Genomic DNA, 25291 nt, shown 5'->3' on the forward strand with positions numbered 1-25291 from the left:
CTTATTTTATTTTAAATTTCATTGCAAAAATTTAATTTTGAAAAATTGGAGGGTTTTTATTTTAGAAATCCAAATTTTTAAGGTGATAACTTATTTTATTTCAAATCCCATTTTCAAAGTGCAATATTGAAAAATTGGAGGGTTCTTATTTCACAAATCCAATTTTGGAAAATTGACAATTTATTTTATTTCAAATTTCTTGTCGAAGTGCAATTTAGAGAAATTGGAGGGTTCTTATTTCATAAATCCAATTTTGAAAGGTGACAACTTATTTTATTTCAAATTTCATTGTCAAAGTGCAATATTGAAAAATTAAAGAGTTCTTATTTCGAAAATCCAATTTTGGAAAAATGACAATATATGTTATTTCAAATTTCATTGTCAAAGTGTAATTTTGAGAAATTTGAGGATTCTTATTTCAGAAATCTAATTTTGAAATATTGACAATTTCTTTTATTTCAAACTTCATAGTCAATCCATTAATTTTTAAAAGTCACAATTTGTTTTATTTCTAACTTTATTGCCGAAATAATTAAGAAAAGAGGTATAAACAAAACCTTAATCAATGAAATCAAATAAAATTTGATTAATTCAACTATGAGGTCAGTTCCCAAGTAGAGGTGTTGCTATCGTCAACCTAAGTATCTCACCCTAGATAGAATTGTCAAAGAGTTTACTTATGACCAAATTTTATTCTACAATCATTAATCAATTTCTAAATTGAGATCTCGTTAAAAAATATCGATCAGAAAACTTTACTAAAATTAAATTGAATTCTTCAATTAAGACCAATTTGAAACCTTTTTGAAAATTTCAAATTAAAAAACCTAAACGAATTAGAATTTTCCATCAAAGTTGAATCCCATTGAATTTGAAGTCATTCAGAAATATTAACTTTAAATCAAATCAGAAAGTAGTTTGGGAATTAAACTAAAATTCAAATAAACATCATTTTTCAACTCCAAATGAATCCTAATTTAAATTTAATTTAGGGATTTTCAAATTAATCTAAATTCAAAATTTAAAATTAAATTTAGATTAAATTTACTTTAAGATTCTAAATAAGAAACCAATTTGTGATTTTTTTGCAAAATTGAACAAGAATTAATTTAATTTAATCTAATCTAATTTGAAATTAGGAGAGAAATAAAAAAAAAAGTAAAAAATTGGTGGAACCACCAATGACTTTACCAAATTTCCTCTTTCTCTTTCCTCTCCCCACCTTCTTCGTTCTTTCTTTCCCTCTTCTTCCACTTTTCTCTTATTTTCTTATTCTTCTGCTCCTTCTTTGCAGTGGGATGCCATTGCTTTTTGGGCTGTGAAACTGCACCGTTTCTGTTGGAAACGAAGTAGGCCCTCACAATACAACTCAATAGATAAGAGGTTTCCCAAGCCCCTTTCATTTTAGGCCGTCGGTGGCGCACGACCATTAATCCGCGAAAAACACATGAACATTCATCAATGTATCTTGTAATTCATGTATTCAACTATTCCTTGAATCTCAACTATTCATGTATCTAATTAAGTGTAATTCATACACCTTCAATATAAGTCCACAATAATTCTATCATCCTCCCTTAATCTAGACTTGAGCAACTCCAAGCTTTTCTCTGAACTTAACAAATAAGTCAAACTTCAGTGCCTTCGGAAAAAAAATTCGCCACCTGATCTTGAGTCTTGCAATGCTTCACCATCACTTCTTCATCTTTAACCAAGTCTATGATAAAATGATACTTGATTCTAATATGTTTGCTTCTTCCATGGAAGATTGGATTTTTTATAATGCAATGGCAGAACCATTATCACGATATAAAGTAGTCCGACTTCTTTACGTATACTTCAATTCTTTCAACATCCATCTAAGCCACAAAGCTTGACATCCAGCTGTAGATAAAGAGATGTATTCCGCTTCGGTGGTAGAAAGAGCAACAACGGGTTATTTCTTTGAAGTCTATTAAAAAATACTCGAACCAATATCTAAAAACATAATCAGATGTGCTTTTATGATCATTAACATTACCACCCCAATCAATATCACAAAAATCAACTAACACCGATTCTAGAACTTTCTTGTAATAAATTCCAAAACTAATAGTGCCAAGAATGTAACGAAGCACTCGCTTACCCACTTCCCAATGACCTCTTTTCGGGCTTGACATGGATCTGCTTAACATACTTCCAACTAAGCTTCGATATAAGCTTGGATCAACATTTTCTCCAATATCATTCTTGCTCAATTTCGAATTTGCATCCATGGGCGTGTTACAAGGAAAATCATTTTCTATTCTGAATTTTTTCAACAAATCACAAACATACTTTTGTTGTGAGATGACAATCTTTCCATCTTTTTTATTGACTTCAATTTTCAAAAAATAATGGATGAGATCCATATCACTCATCTCAAATTCACTTTTTTATGGAATTTTTAAAATCATCATACAACAGTTTATCATTTCCAGTGAAAAGCAAATCATCGACATATAATAAAACATTAAGAAATTTGTCATACTTATCTTTTTTGACATAGAGTGCATGCTCATATGGACACCTTTGAAAACCTATCTTTATAAAGAAATTGTCAATGCAACTATACCAAGCTTGTGGAGCTTGTTTCAATCCATACAAGACCTTTTTCAACTTGTACACTTTGTCTTCTTCTCCTTTTTTTCACGTAACCCTAAGGGTGTTCAACGAATATCTCTTCCTTCAAGTATCCATTCAGAAAAGCGGATTTTACATCCATTTGATAAACTTTCCACTCATTTTGAGTAGCCAACGACAAAATCAATCGAACTATCTCAATTCTTGTCATAGGAGCAAAGATCTCTTCATTATTCACACCATATTCCTACTTATAGCCTTTTATAACAAGTCTTGCCTTGTATTTTTCAGCTTCGTCATTTGACTTTAGTTTTGTTCTGCACACCCGTTTTACTCCAAGAACTTGTTTGTTTACTAGAAGATCCATCAACTCCCACGTTTCATTTTTTTTTTTATTGCATCAATTTCTTGATCCATTGCAATCTTCCATTTTTCATCTTGGATCTCCTCATCATAATTTATAGGATCAACACTAGAAAATAATGCAAAATCAGCAACATCATCATCAATTCTGCTAGTAGCATTATAAATTTCTTGAATATTTCTCATTCTCTTCAGTGACATATCATCATCACTTGTGGAAGATGGCAATGCAGATGAAGATGATGCCACTACCTGAATCTTAACTTGCTCTGAGTCTTGAGCATCTCTATTCCCATCCATTCTAACATGATATGGACTATCTGCTTCTCCAACGACATCCCAGCTCCAGGATTCATCTTCATTGAAAATCACATCCCGACTGATAATAATCTTTTTTAACAAAGGATTATACAACCGATAAGCTTTAGAATTTTCATTATAGCCTACCATAATACATTTTTCTTATTTATCATCTAATTTACCCCTTAGCTTATTTGGTATATGAGAATAAGCTATACTCCCCAAAACTGTCAAGTGACAAACATGTGGTTTTTCACCACACCATGCTTCATAAGGAGTCATACCTAGAACACTTTTTGTAGGAGCTCGATTCAAAATATAAGTAGTACAAGAAACAACATCTCCCCAAAACTCATTTGGCATCTTTTTTTCTTTTAGCACACTTCTCGCCATCTCCATGATTGTTCTATTATTTCTTTTTGCAACTCCATTCTATTGTAGAGTCATTCGAGCTATCTATTGATGATGAATACCTTGTTTCTTGAAAAATTGATAAAAAAAAAGTATAATTCTCCACCATGGTCAGATCTCAAAGTTTTTATCGTATGGCCATTTTGATTCTCAGCTAAAGCTTTGAAAGATTTAAAACATTCAAATGCTTCACTTCTTTCTTTCAAAAGATAAATCTATAACTTTCTATTGAAATCATCAATGAAGGTTATGAAATATTGATTACCTCCATTTGATATTGTATGCATGGGACCACACAAATCTGTATGAATCAACTCAGGAGGTTTGGAGGCTCTCTATGAAGGAAATCGAATTCAAGATTTTCATGAGCAGCAGAAACAAGATAATTCCAAATCACATGAATAAACATTACATTTACAGTCGACTTCCAAACAAGCGGTTATACAATTCATACAGAACTTACAGCATGAATAACTACAAATGCACAAAGGGAAAAACTGTATGAACAATCTGTAGATGCGTCTCCACGCTCCATTACGCACGACCGCTCGAACAACAGCAACCTCAAACACTCGATCTGCATGACCGCAACACAACACGAACTTTTCACACTCGTTCTCAACGATTGCCTCAGTCATGAACTCCTTAGTAACATGAACGGCCTCCACAAAACCTAGACGGTGTCGAGTTGAGTATGACACCACCAACAAGGCTACCTTGGTATTCTCGGTGTAAGAATCCAGAGGATGGGCTCTGTTTGGACTTGGTATGAGGCAGACGAAGGAGGAAACACTGATCGTGTATACGACTGGGCAAGTGGGAGATGGCGGAGACTTATCATATAGGTCGATGCCTAGTCGTTTAGATAAAGCTATGTGATCGTTTAGCTTGGTCTGTTGCCTACAGATACTACACGATCGTTTAATTTAGGCAAGCGATTGTCTAACAAAACTATGTGATCGTTTAGTAAATACTGTACGATCTGTTGGGATTGGTGTCCTAATTCTCTCGGAGTCTCGTTGTTTTGTAAAGATACACATTGTTTAATGAATAAAATAAGTTCTATTTTATTTTGGCATTTACTCATATCCAATAAACAAAACTCCTTGGTTATCTTATGTGAACTTAAGCATGTATATGTGATATACAAGTGGATCATGCCTTAAGTGATAACCTAAATAGGCCTGTAGTATAAAGGTTAAGATGAGATACTTGATGCTGGTGACAATACGAATACGGCCCGCTTTGTAGAGGTTTGCAAGTGTTGTAAACTACTACAGATGGTAGATCCTAACCATTCATGTGGAGACGTGCGAGCGAGGGTGTCCCTAATATCAGAGGTTTTGTATAAGACCTGAACCACGAGATGACTAGATCTATATATAACGCCGTTGATACTAGAAAATTGCAATCTCACCTAAATGACCATAGTGACACGACCTCAATCCTAAGTGTTTTAGGAACTCTAGTGGGTCATGCCTTAAGTGATAACACTAAATAGGCCTGTAGTATAAAGGTTAAGATGAGATACTTGATGCTGGTGACACTACGATACGGCCCGCTTTGTAGAGGTTTGCAAAGTGTTGTAAACTACTACAAGATGGTAGATCCTAACCATTCATGTGAGGACGTGCGAGCGAGGGTGTCCTATACAGAGAGTTTTATAAGACCTGAAACGAGAATGATAGACTTATAATTATAACGCCGTTGATACTAGAAACTTGCATCTCAACCTAAATGACCATAGGTGACACGACCTCAATCCTAAGTGTTTGGGAACTCTTGTCTTTGAGGGCAGTCCTTTGATTAGTATGGGTGAGAGTGGCCAGATTTCCAACTCAACATGCCTACCTTTTTGGGGTACTTGTCTGATCTGGGACCTGGGAACTCAATCCACAAGATGGGAATTCACTCATTTCCTCAAAGCAGGGATAATGTAGAGAGATTTTCTCCTTAAGGGCTGATTCCGAGGTTTGAACGTAGTGGCCACAACTTCTCTTTGGAAGAGAAGACTCAGTCGTAGTATGAACTATAACTTATGTTCATTAGAGGATCAGTTGTACTTAAGGAGATAGATTAACTACAGGGGCAATAACGGTTATTGGCCCAGTTGTACTTACGACCGATCTGTGAATGTTTGTCGGCACTGCTATTGGTTAGATGACACGTAATATATCTGTGGTAAGGAAAAGTTCAAGCTTCGGTCTTTAGTGGAGTGCCTGGTAGTTAACGGATGGTGGATCCCGTGACTAATATGCAACACTGAGACCATTAATAGACCGATTATCACCACTTGTGTAAGCAAACTAGGACGTTGTTTAGCCGGCTCTGGGAATTTGTTTTCCGTTGTAGCCCAAGAGGGCATATGAAAGATAGATGCCCAAGGAAGAATGCCCTAAGCATAAGGAGCCAGCCGTAGGCTCGTTCTAGGGAGGCCCGAACCGTCAGCAATAGCAGGGAAGGTATTTTTCTACCACTCAGCGTGAGGCCGAAAAGTCAGGCACCATGGTAAACGGTACACTTCCCATTTTGGGACATCATGCTCTTATTTATTTGACTCTAGCTCTTCGCACTCGTTTTATATCTGCTGTATTTGTGAGACATGCCATGTTAAGACTCAGAACCGTTGCCATTTACATACTCCATCGGAGAGATCATGTTAGCTACAAAAAAGATAAAAGCATGTCAGGTAGAGGTAACCAATTGCGCATTAGATGTAACCCTGATAATTTTATATATGCACGATTTTGATGTTATATTATGCATGGATTGGTTAGCTGCTAACCATGCCAACATAGATTGCTCTTGTAAGGAGGTTATCTTTAACCCTCCTACAGGAGCTAGTTTTAAGTTTAAAGGGGTTGAGACCATAGTCCTACCCAAGGTGATATCGCATTGAAGGCCAACAGGCTATTTGATCAAGGAGCCTGGGGTTTTATGGCCAGTATGGTGGACACCAGGGAGAATGAAGTTACCTTGACTTCGGAGCAAGTAGTTAGGGATTTTCCAGATGTGTTTACAGAAGATCTTCCCAAACTGCCCCCGCAGCGGGAGATAGATTTTGCCATTGAATTGGAGCCAGGCATAACCCCTATTTCGAGGGCTCTATATAGGATGGCCCCGGCAGAGTTGAAGGAACTGGAGGTCCAATTGCAGAAGTTGTTGGACAAGGGTTTCATTCGCCCTAGCGTGTCATCATGGGGTGCACCTGTTTTGTTTGTGAAAAAAAAGGATGGATCGTTACGTCTGTGCATTGATTACAGAGAGTTGAATAAGGTGACCGTCAAGAACAAATATCCCCTTCCCAGGATTGATGATTTGTTTGACCAGTTATAGGGAGCTACGGTATTCTCTAAGATTGACCTCCGGTTAGGGTACCACCAGCTGAGGATAAAGGACAATGACATACCCAAGACAGCTTTCCATTCGAGGTATGGACATTATGAGTTCATAGTGATGTCATTCTTTCTAACGAATGCACTAGCAATGTTCATGGATCTGATGAATAGGGTGTTCAAGGAATTCCTCGACACCTTCGTGATTGTTTTTATTGATGATATTTTGATTTATTCCAAGACAGAGGCCGAGCATGAGGAGCATTTGCGAAAAGTTTAGGAGACGTTGAGGGCCAATAAGCTATATGCTAAGTTTTCTAAATGTGAATTTTGGTTGAAGCAGGTGTCCTGTTTAGGGCATGTGGTATCCATGGAAGGTGTCTCTGTGGATCCCGCAAAGGTAGAGGCAGTTACGGGTTGGGCTCATCCAACCACGGTCAGTGAGGTGCACAATTTCCTGGGGTTAGCAGGCTACTACAGACGGTTTATGAAGGACTTCTCTCGCATAGCTGCCCCATTAACTCAGTTGACCTTGAAGAAGGCAACATTTGTTTGGAATGAGGCTTGTGAAAATAGTTTCCAGGATCTTAAGTAGAGGCTGGTTTCAGCCTCAGTTCTTACTGCACCGGACGGATCAGGTGGTTTCATCATTTTTAGTGATGCATTCAAGAAGGGGTTGGGATGCGTATTGATGCAGCAGGGTAGAGTAGTTACTTACGCTTCACGTCAGCTGAAGAAGCACGAACAGAATTATCCCACGCATGACTTGGAGTTAGTAGTGGTGGTTTTTGCTCTCAAGATCTGGAGACATTACTTGTATGGAGAAAAGATACAGATTTTCACCGACCACAAGAGTTTGAAGTACTTTTTCACTCAGAAGGAGTTAAACATGAGGCAAAGAAGGTGGTTGGAGTTAGTAAAGGATTATGACCGTGAAATTTTGTACCACCCGGGAAAAGTAAACGTAGTGGCTGATGCTTTAAGCAGAAAGGTGGCCCATTCCACAGCTCTCATTACCAGATAGACTCATCTATGCAGCGAACTGGAGAGGGCAGAGACTGCAGTAGTCATGGGGAAGGTCACGACACAGTTAGCATAGTTGTCGGTGCAACCAAGCCTAAGGTAGAAGATTATTGTTGCGTAGCGAGACGACCCTTATCTGGTAGAGAGAGTTCGTAGAGTGGAGTCAGGCCAGGATAGCGAATTCTCAGTGTCAGCAGAAGGTAACCTCCTTTATCAAGGGCGTTTGTGCGTGCCAGCGGTTAGTGACATTAAGGGTGAGTGTTGTCAGAGGCTCATATTTCCCTATTCTCGATCCACCCCGGCAGCACCAAGATGTATCAGGATCTGAAGCATTACTATTGGTGGAATGATATGAAAAGAGAGGTTGCGGAGTTCGTCAGTAAGTGTTTGGTGTGCCAGCAGGTGAAAACCCCGAGGTAGAGGCCAGCAGGCTTGTTACAACCATTAAATGTACCAGAATGGAAGTGGGAGCATGTGTCTATAGACTTCATCGTGGGGTTGCCTCGAACAGTTAAAGGTTTCACTGCGATATAGGTCGTTGTAGACAGACTTACGAAGCTAGCCCATTTCATACCTGGAAAGTCCACCTTTTCAGTGAATCAGTAGGCATAGATATACATGAAGTAAGTGGTAAGATTGCATAAAGTGCCCGTGTCCATTGTGTCAGACAGAGACCTCGTTTCATGTCTAACTTCTAGAAGAGTCTCTAGGCGGCTTTGGGGACCGGTTAAACTTCAGTACAACGTTCGACCCTCAGACTGATGGGCAGACAGAGAGATTGAATCAGATACTGGAAGACATGTTGCGTGCCTGTGCCATAGAGTTTTCAGAAAGCTGGGATGCTCACTTACACTTAATGGAGTTTGCGTACAATAATAGCTACCAGTCCACTATTGGGATGTCACCTTTTAAGGCCCTATATGGGAAGAGTTGCAGGTCCCCTGTGTGTTGGGATGAGGTAGAAGAGATAAGAGTGTTAGGACTTGAATTTGTGTAGACCACAAATGAGACCATACAGAAGATCAGGGCTCGTATGCAGACAGCCCAAAGCAGACAGTAGAGTTATGCCGATGTAAGATGTAAGGACCTAGAATTTGAGACTGGGGTGAAAATTTTCTTAAAGGTGGCACCCATGAAAGGTATTCGAGGTTTGGCAGGAAAGGAAAGTTGAGTCCGAGATTCATTGGACCTTTCGAGGTCCTAGAACGAGTTGGCCTTGTAGCTTACCGTTTGGCCTTGCCCCCAGCGTTGTCTTCAGTTCATAATGTCTTCCATGTTTCGATGCTAAGGAAGTATATGACAGACCCGTCCCATGTAGTTGATTACGAGTCCTTATAGTTGAACGACAACTTGAGCTACGAGGAGAAGCTCATAGAGATCCTTGCCAGAGAAGTAAAGACATTGCGTTTGTGAAAGTCCTGTGGTAGAACCACCAGTTCAGGGAGGCCACCTGGGAGCGAGAGGATGAGATGAAGGCCCAATACCCGGAGCTTTTTCAAGGATGAACTTTCGAGGACGAAAGTTCTTTAAGGGGGGAAGAATGTAACATCCCACACCTTTTTATTTATTTATTAATGATGTAAATATTTTTCTATTTCTTTTTCAGTAATTGTCCTTAGTTGAAGGGCATGTTTGGAATTTTGAATTTAAAGTTTAAGCGCGAGGATTTAAGTGTTGACATGGAAATTATTCAAATTATTCAATTTTCAAACTCAATTTGGAAATTTATGGCAAGAATTTATTTTCTTTGGAAAAGGAAAGAAATTAAATGGTATAAAGTGGGTTAAGAAAAGGATTTAATTAGAGTTATACTATTTTCCTTTTATTATTATTATTATTATCATTATTTAAAAATAATAATAATAAAAGCACACCACCCTTCCATCTGCTGCCTGTCTCTTATACACATCTAGATGTGTATAAGAGACAGCCACTGCCCATCGTGCCGATCTCGCCCAACCGGTCTGAATCGCCATTGTCACTCTAGCCCCTGACTGCCACACACTGTCGCTGTCTCCCAGCAGCTTGTGCCGCTGCTGCCTCCAGCCGGTTTCTCCACCATCCATCGCCGTGCTGCCTATTTTCTATTGTGTGGGTCTTTATCGGACTCTTAGATTTTGGTAAGATCTATTTTGTGGTTGGGTTTCTTGAAAGATTTTGGATGCCCACTAAGTTGGATTAAAGATTAAATTAGTCGCATTATCTTGATTTTAGATTTGAGCTTGGGAAATTACAGTAGCGACTATCAAGCAGATTCAAGATCGTTTGAAAAGAGTTTTGGTAAGAGTTATGGTCCTTATTGTTGGTTTGTGGGCACGCTTTGATTACTGAATTAAGTTTGACTTAACCCTTGTATCGTTAAGGTTTCAAGTTGTCGTCCATTGGAATTTAAAATCTGTTAGAAGGAGATTTTGGAGTGGTTGTTAAGCGAGTTCCTTGGGTAAGCTTTTGGGTATTGTGGTTTTGACTCTGAGATGTCACAATTATTTTTGGACTAAAACTTAATGGTTGTATTCATATGTTAGGGTCGTTTCTTCAAACCGCGGTCATTGTTTGGTTTTCTGAGTTTATCTGTGGATCTTCGATTAAGGTAAGTACGCTTACCACTGGAACTGCCCACGGGCCAGGCTTTAGTTGTATGCTAGCATGATGGGTGTATGTTATGGTAAATGTTAGCATGTTGTTTGACAGTATGACCTGAATCAAAGTATGTTCTGGCACGAGTTCTAATTTGTTTACATCACACCTAAGTACTTGATCGTTAGTATGTGATAGTATGTATTTTCATATGTCGATGTCTGATCTGCTGGTGTTGAGGCATACTTATATGTTGTGGAATTATGATGTAAAGTATACATGAATGAGGTATAATATGTTGTTAATAATCATGTGTATGTGATGGAACCATGGTATCAAGGATTTTCATGTATGTTTTAGAATTGTACAATGTTGATTCTTAGAACGTTGAGATTGTGTGAATATCCTCATTGATTAGTTAGATGCTCACCAGTTTGTGTTTCCTTCGGGATTCACCAGTTTTGTGTTTCCTTCGGGATTCACCAGTTTTGTGTTTCCTTCGGGATTCACCAGTTTGTGTTTCCTTCGGGATTCACTAGTTTGTGTTTCCTTCGAGATTTACCAGTTTTGTGTTTCCTTCAGGATTCACTAGTTTTGTGGGCATACTTAACTACAATAGGATAGGACTCGGTCTCTTGTTTGTTCCATATGTTTATGTGCCATATGCGGGTATCTAGAGGACATAGATGCCTAGCCTGACCCTAGTGGTGGGGTTACTTACTGAGTATTTCATACTCATTCTTTCTTATGTTGATGTTTCAAGGAAAGGTAAAGATGTACTGGCGATGGCGCAGCAGAATTTGTGATCGTGTCACTGGGACTAGACTTTTTCGCTTCCGCATCTTAAAATTTGAGTCCTTATTTTCCCCTTAATATTTAGATTTACTGTTGAAATTTATTTCTAAGGATTATCTCTTTTATATACTTTTGTTAGTCTTTAAGAATTTGGGTACCCTATTATTGTCTTAAAAATTGTATTTAATAAATGTCTTTTGAACTTCTCTTGTTAAGTAGCATTTATTTCAAACAAACTGAGCGTCGTTTTAAATTATGTGCATGCATTTATTTTAGTAACGGCCTTACCTAAGTCCTAGGGGGTCGGGTCGTTACAAAACATCTTATTAGGAGTCATCTTTACCTTGCTAATAAGAACACCAATCTGATCTTTGATGGCACACACACCACTTTCAAATGAAACTTTTAGACCTTGTTGAAGTAGTTGGCCAATACTCAAAAGATTATGCTTCAGACTTGGAATATAGAATATATCCCCAACTTGTTTTGTGTCTTTCTTCATGTTAACGAGAATATCACCTCGGCCTTTGACTTGCAGTCTGGTATTATCACTAATTTTCACTTCACTTTGGAGAGATTCATCCAAAGTAACAAATATACTTCTATTTGTTGTCATGCGGTTACTACAACCACTAGCAAGATACCATGTAGACTCTATAACATCGTCTTGAGCACTACATGCAAGAAATAGAACACCTTCATTATTTGTCTCCTCTTTATGCATCATGGTGGAATTTCCTTTTCAATTTTTTTGTGTCCAACAATTTGCTTGAAAATGACCATACCTTTTTCAATTAAAACATTGAATGTGAGAAAAATTACTACGACCACTTCCTTGATTTCTGTCAAAGCCTTTTCCTCTTCCACCTCCTCTTCCTTGAGATGAAAAAGAGTTTTCTTGTTGATTTTCAGAATTCTTACCATTTCTATTATCATAGTTTCTTCCACTCCTCTTCTGCCACGGCCACCACGTCTTCCATGAGAATTGCCTCTGAATGAAATTTGCATCTGAAATGCTTCATCGAGATTAATATCAAATTGCTTCAATCTAAGTTCATGGGATTGAAGAAAACACATCAAGCTATATACTGATAGTGTAGATAAATCTTTTGATTCTTTAATTGCAACAACAATGTGCTCAAACTTTTTTTTGGCATACTTCCAAGAATCTTTTCAACATTTGTTCTCCATTTGTTCTCAAACTGTTGACAATCGCAAGAATACGATTGAAAAAATCTTCAATAGTTTCGGACTCATTCATCTTAATGCAATCAAATTCATATCTGAGAGCTTGTAGTCTTTCTATATTTACCTTATCTTCTCCTTGATAGCTGGATTGTAAGATATCCCAAGTCGCCTTTGCAGAAGTAACTGTTGAAATTCTTTCGAAGACATGTTCATCAATAACTTGATAAATGAAGAACGAAGCCTTCTTGTTTTTCTTACAATTTTCTCTCAACTCGGCAAGTTGTTAATTAGTGAGCTCATTCTGATTCTCAACTTCAGTGTATCCTCTTTCAACAATATTCCACAATTCTTGTGAGCCATATAACACTTTCATTTGAATACTCCACTAATTAAGATTCTTCCCACTGGAAGTTGGGGTTGCAACATGTTACAACTTGAAGTCATCTCTGATCTTAGCTCTAATACCACTTTTGGAAACAAAGTAGGCCCTCATAATATAATTCAATAGATAAGAGAAGAAGATTGTTCTCTTACTCACACAAGATTGGAGAAACTAGAACTTAAATATTACTTTATTTTCTTCGCTTGTTTACAAATGAAAAATCCTACACATATTTATACTAATAGAAAAATACATCAAAAGACATTAATGGTAAATTCAAATACACATGACTTTTCACCAATACATGGACATTGATCATTGTATCTTGTAATTCATGTATTCAACTATTCCTTGAATCTCAACTATACATGTATCTAATTAAATGTAATTCATGCACCTTGAATATAAGTTTAGATTAATTCTATCTCTGTATTGGGGGATCATGGCTGGAGGTTGTCCGTGAGGTTCATCAAATTTGCAACGTGATGTTTCGCCAGAGCCATTCGTAGATGTTTTAGTGGTGGTCTGCAAAGGTGTTGGGGTGCCATACTTCCTTGATTTGCGAATCTGAGCATCGTCGGGGCAGATGGTAGTTGATGGCTCATCGGAATGGTGTGCAAGTGACAACGATAGTGGATGTAGTGTTGGGAACTTGTGGGTTTCGATGGGAATTTTCTCAAAACTCAAAAAATTGGCCTCCTCCCCTATTCCACTTGTAGGTCTCCTCTCCTATTCCACTTGCACCTCTATTTATACTAATGCAGTGACTTAAAAGGGATGGAAGTTGAGAAAGAAAAGGAAAGAAGTGGGTGAGTTAGTGGGAGAGAAAGAATAGGAAAGAAGAGAAGTTTAGGGAAGAAGTTGGAGAAGGAGAAAATGGGGAGTGGGGAAGGACAAAAAAATAAAATAAAGGAAATTTGTATTGAATAATAAATGGGAATAAAAAATCTGATTATATATACCACATTTTTAATATTTTCTATTATAGCAAACATTGACCAGTCAACCTTTCCTTTTTTCTGGAATTCCAAATTTACCCTCTCTTTCCCTTTATTAACTTTCCTTTTTCACGTTTGTGACCTTCTTCTTCTTTTACAATGAAATATCTATCGTCTCCATGAAATCAGATCAATGAAGCTACGTGATACTTTTTGCTTTGCTTTTTTCCGTTCTTTCCTTTTTCTTCACGGTGAAATATCAATGAATCAGTCTCCATGAAATCCCATTCATGAAACTCCGTGGTACTTCGATCAATTCCAATTCGTGAAGCTACATGATACTTCGATCAATTTCGATTCGTGAGTTCATTTTTATTTTTTCGATTTCATCTTTGATTGAGAGTTTTTTTTTTCTTTTAGTGTTCTTGTTTTTTCGATTCTGTTTTTCAAACTAATGATTTCTTCAACTCACTATGAACATAATGGATTGTGAGCAGAGTTTTTGTGCTTTCATGAAATTTTGCTTTATTCATTGCGTTGATATTTTGAGTTTTGATTGATTAATTAAGTTAGGGCTTGAATTCTTCCTATTTCATTTGATACTGTATATTCTTTCTATAAACATATCGGTGTATTTTGATCTTTGATATTTTTAGGTTTGATATTACAGCTACATTGGCTTTGTGTTTGTCATTGATAATGTCTATCAGTGGCTATCATTGATAATGTCTATCACTGATATAATGTGTGATTGCTATCATTTTTTATTTGTTCATTATTTTTTATTGATATCCATTGAAAGACATGTCTAGTTTTAGACTAGTATCAATGATATTGATAGATTTATATTTTCTTTTGATAGCTATTAGAACCTATTGATATTTTTATTCAAGAGTTTTTGTTTTACTTTTGCAGGATTTTTAAAACATGGTTATTCCAATAGTTGTTTTTCATAGTGGAATATGGAATGAAAAACATTGTTATGTGAATTACAAATCTACTGGAGTTTTAGTAGATGATATAATAGTTTTTGAAGATTTTATGGGTTTAATAGTTAAGGAGATTTGTTTGGATGTGTCTACTTCTTCTATAGAGCTTTCAATTTTATTAGATTTTGTTATGAATGAGGTTGAAAATATAGTTCAAATTCGTGAAGATAAGGATATAGCTTGGTTTTTGGCTTTAGTTAAGGAACACAATACACGACATCCTTTGGTTGCTCATGTCAGTAGTTCATGTTTGGAAGTGTCTTCTAACGTTGTTTCTAGTGGAGGTGAGAATTATTTGTCTATTGTTCCTTCTTCAAACCTATGATTGATGATGGTGATTTCCAAGTGATTATGGATATACACATTGCTCGTGATTTGGAAGCAAAAGATGTGTTTGCTAGTAAAGAGATTTTATCAAATTGGTTTTACTTGATAGCAGTTAAGAAGAATTTTGAATTTAAGACTATAACGTCAAATTCAAGAGCAATTGTGTTTCGATGTGTTCAAGATGGTTGTCAGTGGTATATGAAGGTATCCCATTACAAGCGGAGTGTTTTGTGGATGCTTAGAAAGTTTATTGATATTCATGATTGTTCTATAAAAAGTATTCAAACTTGTCATAGGCAAGCTTCTTCGTCCTTAATAGCTGAATATTTGAGAAATGGTTTTAGATTTAGTTCTTCTTATACCTCAACTCCTAGTGATATTGCGAATAAAGTTCGTAAGGAATTTGGAGTAATTATTAGCTATTATAAAGCATGAGGGAAAAAGAGCAAATAATGAAGTCTTCGAAAGGCGATGCACATGAATCATATGCTTTGATTCCAAAGTTTTTTATGAAGTTAGAAGAAAAGAATCTAGGTTTCTTTTTTTGACTTATTATATGATCTATCAATGATAGCTCCTATCACTAATTGGAGTCTATCACTGATATCTTCCATCACTGATAACATGAAAATAATGGAAACTATTTTGATGGACTGCAACCAGTGATAGAAGCTATTAGTGGTAGGCATCAATCAATTATATACCTTTTATAATCTGGCTTAATTGTTTATTTTCTTCTTTTAGGTACATTCACTGCCTATGAAGCTGACATAAATTGGCATTTTAAGTATTGTTATATGGCTATTGGAGCATCAATTGAGGTTTGAAAGCATTGTAGGCCTAATATATCAGTTGATGGGACGTTCTTGAAATGTAAATACGTTGGGACTCTTTTGACGGCTTCAACAATTGACGGTAACAATCAGATTTTTCCTCTTGCTTTTAGTATTGTTGACTCTGAAAATGATGCATCCTAGAGATGATTTTTTGAGAATTTAAAGAAAATTTTTGGTGAACAAGAAGGATTAGTCATTATTTCTGATCGGCATTTTAGCATTCCGAAAGGTGTTATGAATGTCTTTCCAAATGTTGAGTATTGTGTTTGTTTACGACACCTTTTGCAAAATGTGAGGTTGATTTATAAGGATTCTTTAATTGATGACATATATTATAGTGTTGCAAAAGCTTATACAATTGATAAGTTCGAGTTTTATATGAAATGGATGGAATCAATATATCCTACAATTCGAGAATATCTCAGTAAAGTTGGTTTTGAGAAGTGGACACGTGCACATTCTAGGAGAAGAAGGTATAATATGATGATTACTAATATTTCAGAGTGCTTGAATAATATTTTGAAAAAGCCTAGGGAGTTCCCCGTCGCATCATTACTTGATTATATTAGAGAAATACTTCAAAATTGGTTTTATAAAAAAGGTCAATCAGCATTATCCATGAAAACTGTTTTGACTAATTGGGTAGAGTCTGAGTTGCGAAAGCAACACAATCAGTCAAGAAGCTTCAAGGTACAAATACCTTAACTATTAGAAAATATCATTAATAACATGTTATCGGTGATAGCTTTTATCATTGATAACATGTTATCAGTGATAGAAGCTATCATTGATAACATGTTATCAGTGATTGAAGCTATCACTGATAGTTTTTGTTTTCACTGATAGCTTGAAAATATTTAATCAGGTAGGGATAATATTGATAACGGGTAGAAATGCACGTTATTACAACGCAAAGTCATAAAATAATGCAGGATTGCGATGATAAAAATATACAATATTGCGTCCAAAAGCATTAAGTTTATAACATTGCGATCGCATGCGTCCATCGAATTAAAACAATTAATTTATGTATTTTTGTGCAGGAAAATTCGTTGATGCAAGGTGGAAATACGATCCGAAGAAATTAACGCATAAGAGATTGCGACCGTAAGGCCATGCAATCTTCTACGCTCGCGAAATCAAGATTGCGACAGCAGGGCTATACGATCGTTTGCGTTCAAAAATTTGCTCGAGAAGGTGGTCGCATAGAGCCAGTGCATCAAGGTGGGTGCATCTGGGTGAAAACTTAATAAATCACGATGGGACAGAAAGCTGATGACGGACAATTCCGAATTAAGTTGACAAGCCGTTAACGACCACTGTAGCAAGTACACTCAACTTTTCGATGACAAATATTCGGCGCGTAAACAGAGAATTAATGTCATCCCATCAGTACAATCATAAGAAAGAAGAAGCTTCTCACCCTAAAGTCTATAAATACCAAAGACTACCTTCAGTGAAGTAGTTTGCCCAGTTTTGAGAGTTCACCATTTAGCCGATACTTAGCCTTGTTCTTAGTTTCTTATACTTAGAAGGCGGAGCAAGAGAAGGGAAGAGATGCCGAAAGATCGCCCTGGTCAGCTCGAGAGAGTGCCAGGGAGCGTCGAAAAATAAAGAGAGGGTCGACTCTTGCAAGAGCAAGAATATCTTTTGAGCAGAGTAGAGAAGAATAGTGTAAAAGCCTTGGGAAGCAAGAAATTTCTACTAGGTTCTTTATTCTTATTCCGCATTGTCATTTTGTATTTCGATTATATATCTATAAAATAGAACTTGCTTATCTACATCTGTTCACTCTCTTTAAAACACGCATGAGTAGCTAAATCTATCGAATGGGTTGAGAAGTACTTAGCTAATATGACCTAGAATTTTCATCGCATGTGATCATCTTGTCTTATGTTGCGTCCATCACCCTTTAGAGCTACTCGAGAGAGAGTCTAAAGAAAAAACCTAAGACTTAAGAGAGCTAGGTTAGAATCTAGACTCGAGAGAGCAAGATTAGATCTGCATAAGCAAGAGATTGAGACTTAGAGATAAGCTCTGTTTGTCAACATGCATCGCATGCATCCTAGAGATAGGTTATGGTATTATGCAGTCACCTTGTATGTGTGTGTGTCAATCGTCATCGCATAGACAAGAATAGAGGCTTATGTATAAGTCCTATAGACATCATTGCACATATCGCATGCGTTCTAAAACTAGAAGCCGTAGTATTTGTGTTGAGAGATGATTTGTTGTTGCATGTGTGTAGGATGATCGCATAACATGAACGCAATCCTAGGAAGTGTTAGCTAAACCCCTTCTCAACTCATTCCCTCGTATATTCATCGCATCTTTCGTAATATTAACTCTTTTCTTAACTCCGCCGCATACATTTTATACTATAAACAACAAACCAACCAACTCTTTAATTTATTGTTACCGCAAAGTGATCTATAAATTACCACCACATATTATTTTCCTTAGTCCCTGAGTTCGACCCTGGGCTTACTAGGCAACTCAGTAGGATTTATACTTGGATCTTGCGGAGAAAATTTGCTTGCACAACGTATTTTCCATCAACGCAATCTCTACCATTATTTCATCGCATAAAATAACGCATCAAGTATCACTTACATTTTCGTTTATATTTTAGTTTTCATTGACATTCCATTAGTTCACCTAGTTGATTACATTTTGTTGACTATTTTATTTTTTAGGTTGATCCTATTAACAATGAAGAATATAAAGTAGATGATGGGGACAATCACTTTTTTGGTAAATTTGGCCTATAAATCACGCAGTTGTTGTGTTTGGGATTTGGTGGAGATTCCATGTGCTCATGCTTGTACTGTTATTCGTGGGCTAAATTTAGATATATATACTTTTGTGTCGGACTAATATTTTTGCAGTACATTGTTCTAAACCTATAAAGGATCAGTTTATCCTATTGGAAATCATTCTGATTGGAGATCTGTTGATGTTAGTGTGAATGTATTATCTCAAATAGTTAAACGTCTGGTTGGACAACCACGTAAACAAAGAATATTATCAATTGGTGAAAAGAAAAGGAGCTCGAAATGCAGTCGATGTCATCGCCATGGCCATAATTGTAGGACATACAAATTTCCCCCAGTTGTTTAATGAAGAAGCTTGATTTGTAATTGATTTTTGTAATGAAGAAGCTTGTTTTGTAATTGATGTTTGTCATCAATTTATCAATGATAGTGAGACAGCCTATGCTTTTCACCAATTTTTCAATTAGATTGTAGTTGCTGCTTGTTGTCATCAATTTAACCATTTGATAGTGAGACAATTTGTTATTTATGTTTGTCATAAATATATTAGAGACCTTGTTACTAATGTTTTGTTAGTGGAACAGACTTTGTTGTTGATATATCCATTCTTTAGTCAATATGATGCTTCACAATATGATGCTTTTATTTATGAAGCTTTAGTTTTCCTTTAGCCACAACAATTGAAAGAAATTATATCAAGCTATCTGTAATAGCTTCTATGAGCAATTAATACAATGAAGTGATAGATTCTATCACTGGTAGTACATAAGAATTTTTGTAGAAAATCCATCAATGATAGATTCTATCACTGATAGAATCGTCAACCAAATGCTACACGATCGTATAGCATTACTGATACCATACTATCAATGATAGAAGTTGTGCAGCTTGTGTTTAAAGTTTGATCAATGCAACAACCCTGTTGAAGAACACTGAATAACCTGTTGAAGAACTGACCCAAAGACTAGACAATCGCTTAACAAGTCCAAACGATCGTTTACAAAATACTATACAATCGCTTAACAAGTCCAAACGATCGTTTACAAACTATTATACGATCACCTACCCAATGCTAGGCGATCACCTACCAAATGCTACATGATCGCTAAGCTCGGCTACACAACGCCGAGTAACAAAATACTATACGATCGCCTACCCAATGCTACATGATCGCCAACCAAATGCTACACGATCACTTAGCTCTGCTACATGATCGCTGAGTAAAAAATACTATACGATCGCTTAAATTATTTACATGATCACTGAGTAACAAAATTCTATATGATTGCCTACCTAATTGTAGATGATCGCCTACCAAATGCTACACGATCTCTTAGATCTGCTACACAACGTTGAGTAACAAAATGCTATACGATCGCCTACCCAATGCTAGCCGATTGCCTCCAAATGCTACATAATCACTTAGATCTGCTACACAACGCTGAGTAACAAAATGCTATACGATCGCCTACCTAATGTTAGACGATTGCCTACCAAATGCTACATGATCACTTAGATCTGCTACACAATGCTGAGTAACAAAATGCTATACGATCGCCTATCCAATGCTATATGATCGTATACCAAATGCTACACGATCGCTTAGCTCTGCTACACGATCGTTGAGTAACAAATACTATACGATCGAAATTATCTACGCAATCACTGAGCTTCGTTACACAACCGCTGAGTAACAAAATACTATAAGATTGCCTACCAAATGCTACACGATCTCTTAGATCTGCTACACAACACTGAGTAACAAAATGCTATACGATTGCCTACCCAATGCTAGACGATTGCCTACCAAATGCTACACGATCGCTTAGATCTGCTACACAACGTTGAGTAACAAAATGCTATATGATCGCCTACCCAATGCTATCGATTGCTTACCAAATGCTACACGATCGCTTAGATCTGCTACACAACGCTGAGTAACAAAATGCTATATGATCACCTACCTAATGTTAGACAATCGCCTGCCAAATGCTACAGATCGCTTAGACTGCTACACAATGCCGAGTAACAAAATGATCGCCTACCCAATGCTAGATGATCGTGTACCAAATGTTACACGATTGCTTAGATCTACTACACAACACTAAGAAACAAAATGCTATATGATCGCCTATCAAATGCTATACAATCGCTGAGCTCGGCTATACGATCGCTTAGCTCTATTACATGATCGCTGAGTAACAAAATGCTATACGATCGCCTACCCAATGCTAGACGATCGTGTACCAAATGCTACACGATAGCTGAGCTGGGCTAAACGATCGCTTAGCTCTGCTACATGATCACTCAAAGTTGCAACTATAGCAATCACATTTATGAATCAGTCACATTTATACTACACGATCCCTCCAACCAAACAGCCCCTAAAATAAATTGAAACTTGCAACTATATCAATCACATTTATGAAGGATTCATATTGATTCAATCTAACTATCATTGATCTTGTAAAATAACAATGTAATTTCCAAAATCATAACAATCATTGTATATTGCAAAATAATTTTCAAACTATTGTCAAAAAGTCTATTGTCAATAAACAAGTCTATCTATTGTCAATCAAAGTTGTGATATTTTGAAATCAAAGCTTGGAGCGTCGTCATTCCACCTTGGAGACTGCCTTGTAGCTTTGCTTGGAGACACCTTGGTAGAAACATTTGGAGAGACCTTATTTTTGTCTTTCTTTTGTTTCTTTGCGTTCTCCAAAATTTTCTTGGTTGGTTTTTCTTGTCTTTTTGGTCTCTTGTTGTCCTCCATATTTTCGATGACAACCTTTGGTCGATATTTTTTTGGACTCTTTTTAAGAGTCTTTTCAATCTCCTGAAATCATGGAATCAAATATAACATGACATTAATGTGCTATCAGTATCAGTCAAGTAAATAAAGCTTCCTATTATTTATACTATCACTGATAACAAACTATCAATGATAGCGTGTTATCACTGATAGTTGGTTATCAATGATTTCAGATATGACTGATAGCATGCTAATGTTATAATTAAGATCATCAATCAATCAATACTTACATTCTTTTCATCATATCTTATTTATCTTTTTCTTCTCGATCTTCCTCTTGATCTCCAGGATCATCATGCAATTGTTCTTGTTGGTCATTCTCTTGATCATCTTGAGCCTCTTTGTCCTTAGTAGTGTCAACTTCAATCTGCATGCATATATCATTTTTGTTATTGTACTTCTTACAGAAATGAAAATCACAAGTTTTACCTCTAGAACTTCCAAACTTGCATCTAAAAGCTCCAAACTAGATGAAGGCGCTTTGTTGTTCTCAAGAGATTCTTGAGATTGCTTTTCACCACATTCTTCTTTTTGTGGAAGTTTATCACTGATAGCTTCTTTTATGTGGCCCAATATGTCAAGAATCTCCTTGTGCTTTTCATTTATGTCCTTCTTAATATCTTCTTGTCCTCTTTTTAATTCTTCAATTGCCTCTTGTAATGATGCAATTCTTCTCCCAGTTGACATTTGTTTTTCTTATTTTTCTTTTTCAATATCCATCTCCCTGGTTTCCAGCTCAAAATAGGCATAATATTTGGATTGCAATTTTTGTTCAGTTGGAACAAATGAAGTAAAAGTAAACTGAAAGTTTAATAAAGATATTAGTGATACAGCTAATTTATAGAAACAATCACTGATTTCAAGCTATCACCGATTGCTTCTATCTACAATAACATGCTATCAATGATAGAAAATATCACAATAGTTCTAAATGACTGATAGAAGCTATCACTGATAGTGGTATCTTCTATGTCATAAAAGTTGAAACATCAGTTATAGTTTCTATCATTTGATAACATGCTAATAATATATATAAATAAAGGAAATAACAGTGATAAAATAATTACAACAGTGGCTTTGAAAAAGTTCTTGTTGATGTGTTGCCAATCATTAGGTTCTTGAGATTCCCATTGAGTAAGTCTAGGTCCATCACTTTTTATTCTTCGTGCAAATCCAATAGTGGGGTTGGATAATCTTGGTATAATTTTAAAAGCCCAATATACCAAAACTTGTGGAAATCCTTAGAGGAAAATGGAAGATGGCTTATTGATGACACCCTTCTTAAAAAACTCTATATTTAGTTCAAAGGAAACCTTGCCCCATGGATAAGATCTAAACCTTTCTTCATCATCCAACATTTTTAGGTGCTTCCAAATTACTTTGTTATGTCATTGTGCAGGAATTAGGAAGCTTTATAGAAAATACAAGTGTGCAAGTTTGACCTTTATATCAATGGGTATGTTGGCATCAGAACCTAACAAATTAAGAGTAGGTTGGAGCTCTTTTCTTATAAATTTTGTATTTGTCTCGAAAAAGAAGTTCCTAATTGTGTTGTCCATTGATTCCTGTTCATTATAGATATCATCTATAGGGTAATCATCACAATTTAAACCTGCTACTAAACAAAAATCCTTGAGGCCAGATTCTGAAATATGTCCTTCTAAATTAAAGGCCAAGATATTTTGCTTGGTAGTTGTGCATTACCTTCTAATAAGGTATGATATGAGTTGGTTGGGTACCCTTTTCATTTTCATATCTAAGAAGTGCCCAAAAGAACCTTCTCTAAATAGTTGAAGTGATGGCTCATCTAATTTTTCTATGTTAGCTAGGACATCTAAACTTATGAAGGAGCTGACTTTAATGGATTTGTCCATTCACTTTCTGAAATAATTAATACATTTTCCTGTATATATAACAATAACATAAATGTAAGAAAAAAGCAACCACAAATCTATATAAATTTATAAAATATCGTTAGATTGTGACCTTGATCTTCTTGTGGTTTTTCCCAGATGTTGATCCTTCTAATGTTTTCCTACTTTCTTTCTCCATTTATCCTAAAAAAAAACATGTGGAACCATTACATTCATATCATTGATAGCAATAATAGTGATAGATACTTTTCCTATGAATAAACAATCATCGAATCACAGTATAGGGAACTAAATTAGCATCAATGATAGCATCCATCAGTGACAGTTTGTTGATAGATAAATCCATCAACAAACTATCAATGAACTGTCAACATATTCCCTAAAGAATCAATGATAACTTCTATCCTAAAAACAAACATGTAGAACCATTAGATTCATATTATTGATAGCAATAATAGTGATAGATAATTTTCCTATGAATAAACAATCATCAAATCACAGTACAGGGAACTACATTAGCATCAATGATAGTATCCATCAGTGATAGTTTGTTGATGGATAGTTTGTTGATAGATAAATCCATCAACAAACTAGCAATGAACTATCAACATATTCCCTAAAGCATCAGTGATAACTTCAGTTAAACAACAATAAATATCAGTTAAACAACAATAAAAAAAACAATAATGAACTGTCAACATATTCCCTAAAGCATCAGTGATAACTTCAGTTAAACAACAATAAATTTCAGCTAAACAACAATAAACAACAATACTGAAACATCAGTTAAACAACAATAAACAATCACTAAAACAACAATAAACAACAATACTGAAACATCAGTTAAAACAATAAACAATCACTGAAACATCAGTGAAACATCATTGATAACTTCTATCACTAATAAATAACTAAATTAGCATAATATTTACTTAAACATCAACAAATCACAATGAAACACAGTACTAATCTTCACATAATTAGCAATCAAACACAGTCAACAATAAACTATCAACATATTCCTCGAAAAACTAGCAAATTACAATCAACATTACAAATAATCTTCACATAATCAACATTTTGATGACTATTAGTCTAGTTGTGATGACTACACCGTGATGACTACACTGTGACCAAAATGCATAATAAAACACTGAATGAAACACCTAAAAAAGATGGAGAATGCATGTAGCCCTAATTTGAAATAACTATTTATCTTCTTATATAAATTGTCAATGGAAGAAGAACGAAGCCCTACGTTTTCGAATTCGTGCTATTAGTGATGAAGAAATGAACAAAGGAAAAAGAAGAAACGAAGAAGAACAACGTACCTTTTGAAGTTTGGAACGAAATCGATGGGGAAGAAGACGACACTGTCGAAGTGGAAGAAGACGGCACTGTCGAAATCGAAAGGTTGAAATCGGAAGAAGACGGTACTGTCGGAGCTCGAAAGGGTTGGAAACGTTTTTCGCGTTTTCTAGAAGAAGATGAAAGGTCAAAATGAAATTTATAATTAATAAAATAGTCCTTTACATTGTGGCCAAACGGCCCATGTCCATTTTTGTCTTTTCTTTTTTACGGGCTAAATCTTTAATATAAAAAATCTATATTTGCAAATACTTTTATCTTACTACATAAACTCTATATTCATGCAACTAATAAAGAGAAAATAAATAATAAAATATCAAAAGAAAATAAAAAAAGAAAATGGAAAATGAAAATAAGGAGAAGAATTAGAAAAATAAGATAAAGTACAATAAAAC

Source organism: Benincasa hispida, chromosome 10 (genome assembly GCF_009727055.1).
Source record: "Benincasa hispida cultivar B227 chromosome 10, ASM972705v1, whole genome shotgun sequence".
Classification (NCBI taxonomy): domain Eukaryota; kingdom Viridiplantae; phylum Streptophyta; class Magnoliopsida; order Cucurbitales; family Cucurbitaceae; genus Benincasa; species Benincasa hispida.